The following is a 15,165-nucleotide window of genomic DNA, read 5'->3' on the forward strand; positions in this document are numbered from 1 at the left end:
GAATGGCAATTTAGTAAGAAAATATTGAGGAATTAAAGATAAATTAAAGCAAATGGTTTCCTGTTCTGCACTCAGACTCGTTCAACACCTGCCTCAGGCTCCATGGGAAGGAGGGCCTTCCAGAGCCAAGTCTGAATAGAAGTTCAGTATATTCTTTCCAAGGTGAGGTCAGACTTTGATGGTAAGGAATCCAATGATTCCTTCTTTACTTGTTGGTTGGCATAGGTAATATTGACCGGCCACAGTCCCAAACTAAAACGCAAGGAAGGAACAAGCTTATCGAATACATCATTTCCCCCCACATTTGAATAATAAGTATACATGGAGCATGCAGCAGCCCCTCCCCCAGAAGTTGTTTGCAAAAATGATGTATGAATGGAATAAGAAGTCAGGCCATTCTGGTATTCCGCCTGAGAAAGTCCAGAGTGCAGTTGGCCTGGTCACACATTAGAATTAGATGAGAGGTTTTATAACTTACCGTTGCCCGAGATCCACCCCTGACCAATATAATCAGAATCTTTGGTTAGGGTTCACACATTGGTATTTTTTAAAAGTTACTCTGGTGATTCTCATGTGTAGCCAGGTTTGAGAAGCATAGGCTAGCCTGTAGGGAAATAAAAGTGATTAAGAACACATGGAAAACAGATTCTAGCCAGCTGGCTGTACTTCCCCAAGCTTAAAAAAAAAACACTAGAGGAAGTCAGGAAAACCCAAGTATCTAAGAGTTATGGAAAAGAGGGCTAAGTGGGCAGCCTAGTTGCTTCACAAGTAGGACTGTCACTCAATTGTAGTTCCCAAAACTGTGCTTCCATCTCAGGCATGAGGCAGAGGCCACTAAATTCAAATTGCACTGTTTTAGATTACATTCTTTGTTTAAATACAAAGGGAAAAAACATAACATGTTAATTTTATTGGGACATTGTGTGTAGCTAAGATTTAGTTATAAACTAATGCTATTAATATTAGGGTTTTTTTTTTTTAGGGACTGCTATCAAGATATAAGAAGAGGAAAGAATGATAATTGTTATCTGGTTATAGTACCTTTATTCAAAGGGTGGTCTTAGATAAGTCCCTAATCAAACAACCTCTCAATTCCCTTGTGTCTAAAGTTAAGGAGTTGATCTATTTGTTTATTCAATCATCCATTCGTTTATGCTGTGAACTTGTATTGATCAGCTCTCTCTGCAGTCATGCATTGTCCAGTGCTAGGATTACTAAAGGCACCAACTATGCTCTCTGCCTTTAAAATCTTTCAGACTAGTGAACTCCAAGTAAGTGGTTACAGTACAATGTGAGTAGGAACCACGGGGAGATGAATAGAGGGGTTCAAGAGGTCAGGAAGGATTTCTCATAGGAGTGCCATTTTAGTGGGTAGTAAAAAAATGAATGAGGATTTCTAAACATATGGGATTGGGGGATAGGAGTGAAGAACTGAGACAGAGAGAAAGCAAAAGGCCTTTAAAATACCTGTCATCAATTCATTGTGATTCAATTTTAGGTTTGACATAGAGAAGTGGGGAGGTGAGGCCTCATCACGAGGGATTGGTGAGGACCAGTGTATATTTTCATGCAGTGATGGTGCGATAATCACATTGGGAAGATGGATCTGATAACTATGGAAAAGATGAATTGAAGAATGGTGAGACTGAGGTTAGGGACATAGAGAGTAAAGCAATACTCTGGAGCAGAAATTATAATGGCTGAACTAAGAGTTTTTCTGGTAATAAACTTCTAATTCTATGAGAGAAAGAGAGAGTGTGATTGGGACAGAGAAAGAGAATGAATGAGACAATAAAATGAACTTATAACCTCCAAAAAATAATAGCAACCATGTGCTTTTTCATGGCATTTTCACAGTACAAATAATATACATATATTTAGGACTTCAAAGGCAAGTTTTTATCTTCTAATTATCAATTAACAAGATTATATATTAATGTGAGAATGAAGAAGCTTGTACGGATGTTGACTAAATGTGCTGGGTTTGAAGATACCCACAGATTTCTAAACAATCCCATATATCTTTACTTATCTCATCTCTACTATAGCCCCGGGGGTTTTCAGAAAAATAGCATGTAATGTCAACTCTGTACTTAAACTGTAAGAATCAAACCCTTGGGAACTATCAAGTTATCAGTCTTTACTACTGAAAACATAACACGGTTTAAGTAGAGCTACTCTAAATGGTTCAGATTACATTTAGGTAATATTTTGAGTGAGATGAAGACAGAGAGATTTTCACCCAAACGACTAGTTTAAATTGCCTACATTTATGTCTCAGATTGTTTTTTGTGAAGTCGACCAAGGGTATAAAAAGCTTCCTTTCCAAAAAGGAAAAAGCCTTTATATTGCTGAGGTCTGGACACATGCAAACTGAATTCTCTTTATTCCTAAAAGGAAAACAGTTGGAACATTATTTGTGCCCCTTTAAACTTTTTAATAAAGTTTTTAAATAAGAACTCAACTAAATAGAGATTTATGATCCAACAATATTCTTTTTGTTCATTTATTTGTAATGCATAATGGGGATTTTATATGAAAGAAGAAATAACCTGAGGTAAATAACTTATGTGTACAACTTTTTACTATTTATGCTTATAAGCAAATTACTTTTCTGATTTTTAGAGTAAATTCAAGTGCCAAAACCAATTCAATTACCCATGAAAACATTTGTGTTTCATCTTGGAAACTTGCTTACCCTTTGGCCTCATAGTTTGTAGCAATTTTCTAGTTTATATATCCTCTTCTGCTTTTCTGATTGTGTAGTGAGAAGAGAGACACATTGGGCCCCCAAATGACATTTATTTTAAAAAGCTCAATAATTTCTCTTCTTCTGTCAGAAGAGAAAAAAGAAAAAGAGGAAGAGGAAGACTATGAAGGAAAGAAATGAAAATGGAGCCAATTGACTGTTAGTTTCGGAAAGAAAAGCTTATACCACGTGCCCCAGAGAGACTTTAATGTCTTTTAACTGAAGTAGGGCTTCAAGGTACTATTTAGCGTAATATGCTCCCCATTCCACAGGCACCAAACCTAATTACCATATTAAAAACATCTTATGATAGTGCTTTAATGATTTAGTAGTAAGTTTCATTTCAACCATTATCAAGTACCACAAGAGAAAAATAAAGAACCTTCTAGGCCTTTAAATATCAAGCTCAGATCTGTGCTGTGATAAAAGATAGGATGTTTCTTGACCTTGAATACCATGAGGTGGCTAGTGATTCAGAAAATCATGACATGGGCAAACTATGGCCACCATACTGTACTGGAGAAAATGTTGGTCCTGATTAACATACATTGAATTTTCAAATAGTAATTAGTTTAGGAGGCTGTATTGTGTGTGACACATGAATCTATCATATTTAGGAATTCATAGACTATGTGACTTTTGGCTAACTGGAAACCATGTATGTCAATTATTATGAGGCCATAGAAGAAGTGTAAGATGCTCAGTTCAAAACAAAAGTGTTTTATGTTAGACATAGCTGTGTATTACATTATTTAAGAAATTTTCAGAGGCTTTGTTCTAAAATCTTTTTTCCATTGCAGTTTTACCTGCAATTGGTAGATGGCGCCGACAGGGTGTGATTCATTGTCTCAAAAGGAAAACACTCTTCCACTCTTTCTCAGAATTTCAAAGCCAGTTCTGTATTTGCAGAATCTGTTGAGTGGATATTTTTAGGTATTAAAGATTGATTTTCTAAGTAATTCTCATAAATGTCATTGTATTTTGAGACATACTTTTGGTGAGATGTTGTTCCAGATCATTAAGATATCTAAGTCTGGCGTACCTGACAAACTTTCACTTCTCCACCACTTAGGCATATTTTCCATTTTTTTCTTTAAGTTGGTTTTTGTTATTGTATTTCCCCATGCATCCAGGTCCTAGTGATGGATCATTCAGGTGTGGGAAGTAGAAGCTCTTTAGAGAAAACAACCATTCTTGTGTATAGCTATAACTGACTATATTGAGTTTCAGTGCAACTTTCCCATTCCAGAACTCCTAAACCTTTAAAATCATGCAGGGCTAAAAAAAAATAATAATAAATTATGTGATGCTACATTCTTTTCTATCACCTTTCAGCTGCGTAATTGGAGAAGACCATCTTGTTCACATGCTCAAGAAGTTAATGAATAATGTTAAAATATAAGAGAAGGGCTTTTGAAGTTTGTAGGAAGAACAAGTAATGCAGAGGAAATAAAAGAAGAGGAACAAAACAAAGAAATATATCTTTCAGATTTAATTTCCTTAGCGGTAGAGTCAGCCATTTGTATGGTTCAGTCAACACGAGTATAAAACATCTGACCACTGGAAAAATAGGGATTTTCCACATCTACATATTATGGGTCATTTCATAACAACAAAAACAACAATAAAACACTCCTTAGAAGTCTGTTTCTACATCTGTTATTAGAAATTAAACTGTAACTGTCTAAAGGACTTATCCCCTGTTGGTTTATATTCTACACTTAAAATATAAATTTTAAAATACTGTACATATGTAACCATTGTCAAAACGTCTTTGCTTAAAGGATTACAAAATTTATAGGGTCCATCTATCACCTAAGGATGTCCATTTTCTAATAGTAACAGCTGAAAAATTTAAAGAAAGATCATCTAAAAATGTGTAGTTTTAGATTATTGTTTCATCCTAAAAACAGATAAGGAATATTCTTCAAGATAACATTTGTGTCTTCTCTTTTCTCTACGAAGATCACAGAGTGTACTGTACTGTCATGTATGTCAATAGTTGTTCAACTATATATATATATGTACATATATATAATCTAAACAGATATATAGAGATCTGTCTGTAAACATTTTATCTATAGAAAATACAGATATCTTTATATAGTCTAATATCTAATATTTGTCCAATATCTAATATGTCTTTTAAATACAGATAGCTACCTATGTATCTATCTACCGACCTACCTATTTGAAAATTAAAAAAAAAAAAAACAGAGACCATCAGAGAATTTGTCATCTGTCTCAATAATTAGGATATAAGTCATCTATGTTTTGAAAGTAAGAAAATTTAACCACAACACATTTAATTGGAGAAGTTATATTAAATCTAGGTGATTAAACTAATTGAAATTCATTCTTTGCTATCTTCTGGAATAGAGCATTAAGCCTTTAAGTTGGAAAAGGAATAACTTCAACATACACATTTTAATCCCCACCCATATTTAGGTGATTCTCATTTTAAGAAACTTATGGTTCTTTTTTTCTCCTTCATTTGCAAATTAAAATACATTCATATAGTGCTTAATAAATATTCATTGAGCAAATGAATAAAATCAATGTAGTCAGTGGCAGCTGTTTATCCAAACTGACTCACAATGTTCTATTTAGCCTCTGTATTTGCTTAAGAATAATTGCACTAGATTGCCAAAATAAAATGCTTAAACATAAGCAAAACTTAGTCAAAGTCCTATGTTCAGATGCCACAGTTGTACCCCAGCTGTGACACTGGAATAGGAAAACCCTACCTGGTTGCATTATTTGGCATTTCCTGAGCTCTAAGCTACAGTTGGTTGTGCCACTTCTGGGACAGGGGGTCTGGAAGGACCAGTGGGGAGGTGGAAATGTGGGTTGGGAGGAAGGCTCCCTGAGGAGCACATTTCTCTATCCAAGAATCTGCCTGTTTTTTGGGTTCCTCTGAGGCTACAGATTTGGCTACAAAATTCCATGCAGGCTTTACTTGTTCTCACCAGCCTCCTTTATTTTGTCTCCTTCTGTAAACAGAATGGACTCAGAAGATTTTTTTCTGCTCTCCTGTCCTTGAAGCAGAACACAAAAGCTCACTGATGTTTTAAAAATCTTTGTACTTCTTAACAAATGGAATGAAAAGGCTGTGTAAACAGGGTTCCATTTTTATCTCCTCCAGACTCTTTTCTTTTTTTGTCTTCTGCATTAAGAATATAGACTTATAAGCATGCGGAAATAATAATGATGGAAAACTGAAGGTGAGGTTCCTGTGGAGGGACCTGTGTACTCAGCATCGCTCTAACCAGCAGCAAATCTGATCACTTCCTTCTAGCTCTTGGAGCATCACCTGTGAAGGATGAATGATAGGATAGGACCCATATTCTCAGGGGTCATGGGGTAGACGTAATAGGAGACAAGGGCGTGCTCTCCTCACCTTCATCTTGGCCTGTGTCACTATCATTCCTGACATGGTAAATCTTGCCCTTGACCAAAAAGCAGATGAAGAAATGTGGCTATCCCTGAAATTAGGTGAAGCAAGAAATGTGACCAGCCCAGAATTTCGATGAACTAAGAAACATGACTAGGGTTAAAAGGAGCACAATGTAGATATTGTAGTTAGTATGTGTATTAGTGTTTATGTGTATAGATATCCTAGGAAATACTAGATTTAGGTGATGAGATAGAAAGCAATCAAGTGTAATCGGAAAGAAAGGTCTGGAAATACCCTGGATTATCATCATGGAAGGGGAAAAGACTTTTTGAGATCCCTGGGCTGAAAGGAAGACTGTTAATTCTTGGTGCCATTGATATCTAAGAGACACGATTTATGCAAATAGAAAATGTTCCCACTTTTAATTGTACATTGATTTCCTTTAAAAATTTACCTTTCTTTCTTCCTTTTTAGGCACATTTTTCCTCTTTCAATATGTCCCCAGAAAGTTTCAAAAGTGTTTGTGCTTCCAAAAATAACACCAAAAATCAGTATAAAGTGATGAATCTGCATATTGGCAGAACCATGATATAACAATAGTCAGACATTCTTACTTGAAAAGTTAATGATTTTTCCCATGTCACAAATTTGAGTTTTATTTCTAAAAAATTTATTTTCATCTTCATTTTCCATACTTTCAGCCCTAGCTCTGCCACCAAATTCCAAAGTAACTTTAGTAAAAGGAATCTGTCAAATTAATGCTTATAGGTGATCTCAGAAATACAGAATCCCTGTATGCACTGGAAGTGTGAGATTTTTTTCCCCTGAAGTAAATTGTGGTATGTGGGTTAAGGAACACAGATCCCATGTTACCAATTTTATAATCCATGTCGGTTTATATCAAGAAGTAATATCAGTCTTATTCTTGTTATAGAATTATTGCAATCTAGTTCATTGTCAGTCTTACAACAATAAAGGAAACAATTTTTATAAATTACTATGATACAATGCAAATGAAATGACTGTTAAGGTAACATTATGTGACTTCAAGTGGAAAATTTTCACAGCTTAATAGTCTGACTTATTCTTACCATAGTTTATACCATACACAGTACAGTGTGTGTGGGGTGTGTGTGTGTAAAATAAAGGCTGGTTCACTGCCTCAAATTTCTCTCATAGTACAATGGCTCCCCTAAGAGGGTTATAATATTCCATTGACTGGTTTGTGGATTCATTTGCTGTGAGTTATTTCTGGCCAGTGGAAAGCATGCAGTTAACTTTTGGGTATTATTCAAGCAGACACTCTACGATTTTACCAGAGATTGTTTCTGTAGGAATAAATCTGTATACTATTTGTCTAGTCAAAAACAGAGCATGCTGACATGGAATCAGTGGGGGATTGGAAAATGGATCAGGGGTTGAGAGGAAAGAGAAAGGGGAAATCTGCTTATGTTAATAATATAAATAATCTACCTAGGATAGAAAAAAAAAACAAAATATGTTCTTTTAAGCTCCCCAAAGGATAAGCTATTGAAATAATGTGTGCATGGAGCTATATCCAGGAAAACTGTAACTGATTTAACTTCTCTCTGCACATACTTAACTCTCTTGTCTGTATAGATTCTTTTTGTTTGTGAATGAATTGTGTTGCTCTCATTTCTGGGTGTATTTCATTATTTTTAACACCATCTTGTTGTGATTGATTAGGAAGAGACATAAATACACAGTTCTCAAAGTCCAGGAAGAATGATTTACCTTCTCATCATATGCATGATAAAAGAGCATGTGTGTGTGTATAGGCACATGCATGCATACATACACACACACTCACCACGGCTTCTGACCTTATTTTAAGAATGCACAGGGAAAAAGGTATTATTTTCCTTTTGAGGAAAAGACACGTAATGTATCACAGTATCAGACAATGACTCTTAAAAACCTTTCACCCTAGACATTTTTTAATGGTACATGTGCATTTTTTACATTTAAAGGGTGGATAGTTCTAAAGTAAGCCCATAGACTTAGAATATATTTTTGTAGTAATCCTTGAATAAGGTATACAATGATTAATACACAAATTGTTACTATTAGAGGCTAAATGAACATGCTAGATATTAATTTTCTTTGCTTTTCCTTTCATCATTTCTATAAAGCAATAGCTTGGGTTTATTATAAGGAACTATGCCATCCTATTTACAGATGGTATTTTTTTAAGTTTAGGTGTGAAATTGCCAAACACATAATTACTAGTACTACTGAAGTTAATAGTAGAACCACCATCCACTATTTCTCCAGCAAGATATTATTTAGTAATATATAATTTAAAATGCAGTAGGGGAATGCTAATTTCTATGAAAGTTGTGTTACATATTCTTCCAATGCCTTTATTAAGGGTATTCTTTTTCATAAACATTGTGGTTATAATTCTGGATTATTTGACCTTAGTAGCCTGTCTTAAGTTTAACTGTGCACTGTATTTTTAAAATGAATATAATGAAATTTACAAATTTTATATCACAAAAAAGGTCAAAACAAAAACATTAAAACCTTAATATCCACATGCAAAAACATAAATATGGACAGAGACCTTACACCCTTAATAAAAATTGACTCACAATGGATCACAGGTATAATTATAAACTGAATTTTTTTAAAATCCTAGAAGATACTATAAGAAAATATCTAGATGACCTCAGGTATGGTGATGGCTTTTTAGACACAATACTAAAGGCACAATCCATGAAAGACAGACTTGATAAGCTAGAGTTGATTAAAATAAAAAATACTTATGCTCTGTGAACTACAATGTCAAGGGAACTAGAAGACAACAGATTGGGAGAAAGTATTTGCAAAAGACACATCTGATAAAGGACTATTGTCTGAATGTATAATGGGCCCTTCAAATTCAACAATAAGAAGATAAACAAACCAGTTTAAAAATGGGCCAACACATTATAAACAAAGCAACAACAGTAAGTGTTGGTGAGGTTGTGGAGAAAAGGGAGACCTAGTGCACTGTTCGTGGGATTGCAGACTGGTGCAGCCACTGTGGAAAACAGTATGGAATTTCCTCAGAAAACTAAAAATGGAACTGCCTTTTGACCCAGCAGTTCCACTGCTGGGATTATATCCTAAAAATCCTGAAACACCAATCCAAAAGAACCTATGCACCCCAATGTTCACAGCAGCACAATTTACAATAGCTAAATGCTGGAAGCAACCTTAGTGCCCATCAGTAAATGAGTGGATCAAAGAATATGATACATTTACAGAATGAAATACTACACAGCAGAAAGAAAGGAGCTTCTACCCTTCATGACAGCATGGATGGAACTGGACAGCATTATGCTAAGTGAAATAAGTCAGGCAGTAAAAAACAAATACCATATGATCTCACCTTCAACTGGAACCTAATCAACAAAACAAACAAGCAAGCAAAATAGAATCAGAGACATTGAAATAAAGAACAAACTGACATTAACCAGAGGGCAGTTGGGAGGGGATAATGAAGGTCAAAGGGTGAAAGGTTTGCTGAACAACAATAAAGGTCACATGGACAAACCCAAGGAGGGGTGGAATCATGGGAGGGAGATGGGGGTGGCTGGGGTGGGGGGAAAAGGCAGAAAACTGTACTTGAATGACAATAAAATTTAAAGTATTTAAAAAAATAAAATTAAAAATAAATAAAAATGGGCCAACAATATGAACAGACACCTCACCAAAGAAGATACAGATGATAAATATGAGGGGGGCCTCAAAAAATGGAATTATCTTCTGGAGGTCAGGCCCCTTATAGTACAGGCTTCCCCCACTAGGGGAGTGTTCCAGGACTCCGTCAGTATCAGTGTACCAGTTGCCATTGTTGTGAGACACTGAATTTGGCTTTAGTGAAACTTTTTGAGACTCGCTCAATGTGTTTGCCCAGTTTATGATGAGTGATTTATGAGTGCACCTGCCTACACCACACTGAGTGTTCAGCAGTTTTTCACCACAAACTGCATGACCCCTATGCCCTACCCTCCCTATTCATCTGATCTCACGGGGAGCACCATTGTATTTGTTTGTTTGTTTGTTTCCCTGGGTGAAAAAAAACCCTAAAAGGGAAATGTTTTGCCCACATGGGAGAGCTGAAACAAAAAATTGCAGAAGCACTAAAAGGCATCAAGATCGATAAGTTCAAAAACTGTTTTGAGCAGTGGAAAAAACATCTTGATAGGTGTATTGTATCAAATGGAGAGTACTTTGAAAGTGACTGAAGTTTAAATATGTAAGAATAAATACACAATTTCTTATAAATAAATTCCAGGCTTTTGGGTCCCTTCTCATAAGCTTATAAAAAGATGCTCAACATATATTATTTGGGAATTGATTGTTAAAATAAGTTACCACAGCATACCTATTAAAAATGCAAAAATTCAAAACACCGCCACCACCTAATGGTGATAAGAATGTGAAGTAACAGGGTATCTTATTCATGGCAAATGGTACAGCCACTTTAGAAGACAGTTTGGCAGTTTCTTACTAAACATAGCCTTACCCTGTGTTCCAGTAATTGTACCACTTGTCATTTACTGAAATAAGTCCACACAAAAACCTGAACACAGTTGTCTAAAGCAGTTTTATTTGTAAATTGCATAAGTTGGAAGCAACCAAAATACAGTATTTTTCAGAAGGTGAATGGATAAACGGTATTACATCCAGGTGATGGGATATTATTCAGTACTGAAAAAGAAATGAGCTGCTAAGCCATGAAAAGACATGGAGGAACCATAAATGCATTTGCTAAGTGAAGTAAACCAATCTGGAAATGTTCTATACCATGTAATTCTAACTCAATGACACTCTAGAGAAGGCAAAACTATGGAGACACTGAAAAGATCATCTATATATGATAATGGAATGAATTTCAAACAAATACTTACATGGTAGGATTCAGTCTTGATTTGGGAGAGTAAGGTATAAAAAGGTAAAAGAGATCTTGGAAATCCACATGTTATCTGAAACTTTTATTTTAGCTACTAATTTCAGCCTTTAACCAAAATCACTTTTCAGAGCTGATAACCAAGATAGGGTGAATTCTGTTTTATTTGTAACACTTTCTTTTCTTCTTCCTGCCTTTTTTATTTTGGAATTTGATAATCAATAATTAAAAAACCCCAAAGTCCATATGAAAATAGCTATGAAAGTAAATAAATGAGTTTGGATTTCTCAAAACTTGGCAACTGACATTTAGTTGATACTAGCACCAGTTTAAAAGTTTAAAGCTTGCAGGCCTCAAAACTCACTAGTACTGATATGTATGAGACAAATTTGATAATCTACATGTGATTGAAGTCCATTTAGCTTCTCATAACAATTTCCCATCACAGTATTTAAATTTTAGTAATTCACCATTTGATGGATTTGATTTGACTTTTTTAAAAATTTTTGCAGAGCAGGGAGTTATTGGACACAATCAATTCTGTTTAGGTAATCTGTAGTTTTGCAACCTATAATCACTAATATTCACTCAAAGACTTCACAAATGGAATTTAAAATCCATGACTAATATAAGTGGAATTTGGACAGATGACTAGGCAAACTCCTTTCACTATGAGAAACAATAGCAGCAAGCACTCAATACATTTTAGTTAAATTAATGTCTTAGTGACATTATGAATGGACATTCCCAGAGGGTTCCCACAAATTAACCTGATAATCTTTTTTAACATGTTAATTTTTTAACCCATAGGATGAAAAAAAATAACATTTTTTCTTTTTACTAAGGGTGAGTTTTTATGGTAAATTTATATTAATAATACTCAACATGCAATATTCTAGGACCCATTCCATTTGTAATTCTTTAAGAATGCTGCTGCTGAATGAAATGGGAACTGTTATAACCACAATTTTCCTGCAGCTCTGCATTATGAATGGTCTTTTTCTAAGTGGCATTTCCATCACATGGATTGAATTTTAAACTTTTTCAGTGGCCAATCAGACATTATAAAATAGTTATGCTACTGACTTGGTATGTGTTCAATGTCAAGCCACTTTTTTTCCATTGACAGCTTGAGAATATTTTAAAACCATTAAAAAAATTTAAACTGTGGCTCAGAGGGACTTGCTGAAGTTAGACTGCTTTTAATTTTCTCATTCTATTTAGTGAATACTTGCCTTTCCTTGGATATTAAAGCAAAATTTATTGGATTTTTTTTAGTATTTTTATTTTGGAGCTCAGATAAAAACAAAAAAGAAACTTGTGTATATGAATAAAGAAAAAAAAACAAAAGGGAAGCTTATTTATAGTTAGACTTTAAATAGTCATAAATATATACTTGTAAGACCCTATTTCTTTTAAATTTGCACTCACTTATAATATATAAAGGAAATTTATTTAAAGAGAATATTTCAAGAAAAACTGACTTGATTCATTTGGAAGCTCTGGGAGAGCAATTTAAGCTGTAGTGGCCTGATGCTACTATCCACATGCTAATTTCTGAGCAAGCCGTTGAATAATGGCTCTCCTAAAGGCTGACACTGTGTTATTTACCTCTGTACACCAACACCTCCTATTAAGTGCAGCACACAGTAGGCACTCAATGGGCATTAAATTGAGCTGAAATAACCATCTTTTGAAACTCAGTCCTTTTTTTCATCAAAGAATGTTGAGCACTGACTTTGTATCACGCACCCTTTCACATGTCTAGGCTACATAGGTTGGGCTGCATAGACAGTCCACAAAAACTCATAGCCCAGCAGAGAAGGAAGACTAATGTGTACTGATAATCAGGTGTGGCAAATGGTATGCTAGAACAGGATTCTCAACCCTGACTTCACATTAAAATCACTGGAGATTAAAAAAAAGAAAAGTTCCCTTGTCCAGGCTTCATCCCAAACCAGTTGAATCAGTTTTTTTGAGAGTACTTTGAGGATATTAGTAATTTGACATTGTCTATCAAGTAACCCCAGTGTGCAGGGGGTCCAGAAATATTGTGCTTGGGGCAAAGATAAGAATGGTGTTCTTAATTCAACCTGGTAGTGTGAGGGAAATGTATCCACAAAAGTTGGTATTTAAGCTAACCTTTACAGAATGCTGAAGATTAGTCAAATGAAAGGCATTCTTGGCAAAGTAAAGAAAATTGGCTAATGAGGAGGAAGAGCAAATGCATTTAGGAAACCAGGGAGTTTGTCGTAATGTATGCATAGGTAAATCTGGGGCTACAACATGCAACAATGAGATATGTTACATGAAGGGACTGTGTGCTTGACTCTTCAGTATTCATTGTAATCCAGAAAACTCTTCTCCAGATATTGAAAAGCCTATCATAGTGATTTCAGTTCTTCTTTAATAACTGGCTTAGGAATAAAGGGACCTAAATAGGATGAAATCGAGGAGAAACAAACTACTTCTACCTCCATGGAAAACAGAAACAAATTTTCTCCACTGAGCCTGGTCTCTTGAAACAAGTTCATTCAATCAATTCATCAAGACAAAAGGGAACTTTGTGGTAATTTAGAAAGGTTTTTTTTTTCCAAGAGGGAAACAGCATTGTTAAAACTTCAATTGGGATCCTTCTATATTTCAGGCATTATGTGTAGGCTTCATATATGTGTTAAAAAATCTTATAAACAGGTTTGGATTTTATTCTTCTGGCAGCAGTACACAGGTTGGATTTGACAAGGCCTAAACTAGATGCAAAAGAATGTAGAAAAGGCCCAGACGTGGTGTGGTTCAGTTGTTTGAGTGTCCTTCCGCAAAAGGTTCAAATCCCAGGCAGGGCATGTGCCTGGGCTGGGGGCCCAGGCCCCACTGGGGACACAGAGGCAACGGATAGATGTTTCACACATTGATATTTCTCTCCTTCTCTTTCCCCATAGCTTCCCCTCTCTCTAAAAGTAAATAAAATAAAAATATGTTTAAGAGAATATAGAAAATATTTTACAAAATATGCAATAGAGGTTATTATAAAGAGAAACGGGAAAAGCCGGAACAAATTTATGTGATAGAATAGATGAGGTTTGAAAATTGGTAGAGTTTTATGGCTAAAAGAAATGAAGGATTCTAGAATAACTTATGTCTTAGAAATATTTGACTCTGTTTCAGTGAGAATGGACTGAACTGAGTGTGAAACACAGGCTAATTGACCCTGGTTTTTGTCATGAACTTAACTTGGACAGAGCAAATGATACAGGCATAAAATTAATTACATTTTCTAGTTATTCTCTGCATAAAGGCTCAGTAATTATGAATTATATGTCAGATATTATGCAACAAAGGAAATGCATTTTATCAAAATCTCATTGGAATTCCAGGAAAAGTAGACCCTGAAATTTTTCTATGGAGCAGATATGGTTAATAAAGTGAAATGACTTGTACCTATTTTACTTTAATAGTGTGAACTCTTGATGGTCTTCTTATGTCAAGTACTACAGTTAAATTTAATTTCAAAGAGTATAATAATAGTGTTCATATTTTCAGTAATATCAGTCCCCCAGCTTTCATTCTTCATGTAATTTTCATTGAAATAGGAATTGTATAACTTTCAGTTAATAAAGTACAAGTTACAAATAGTATACTTTATTGGTATAATATTTCTTCTCTTATATTAGTTTTCATAGCTTTGTTTCCTGTACCTTTATATTGTACATATCACACATGATTAAATATTGACTTTCATTTAGCATCAACAGTGCAGTGGCATTACTACTTTTCTTCAATATTTTTTTACACAGAAACCTATTGATATTACTTAGTGGTGTTTTTGAAATCCCGTCTAGGATCTTGTGTCTGTCACAAAACACTACAATTTTAAAGTCAATAGAATTTGAATAGCAGAGCTAAAATAGGTGCAGCTAAAAGAATATGCCTAAGAGCCAAATTATTTTGTTAATATTTTAAATTATGCTGTGGCTGCTATGGCTCAGTTAGTTGGAGCATTGTCCTGTAATCTAAAGGTTGTGAGTTTGATTCCCCGTCAGGACACATACCTAGGTTGTAGGTTCGATCCTTGGTCCTGATGCATCTCAGAAGCAACCA

This window comes from Phyllostomus discolor, chromosome 10 (genome assembly GCF_004126475.2).
Source record: "Phyllostomus discolor isolate MPI-MPIP mPhyDis1 chromosome 10, mPhyDis1.pri.v3, whole genome shotgun sequence".
Classification (NCBI taxonomy): Eukaryota; Metazoa; Chordata; class Mammalia; order Chiroptera; family Phyllostomidae; genus Phyllostomus; species Phyllostomus discolor.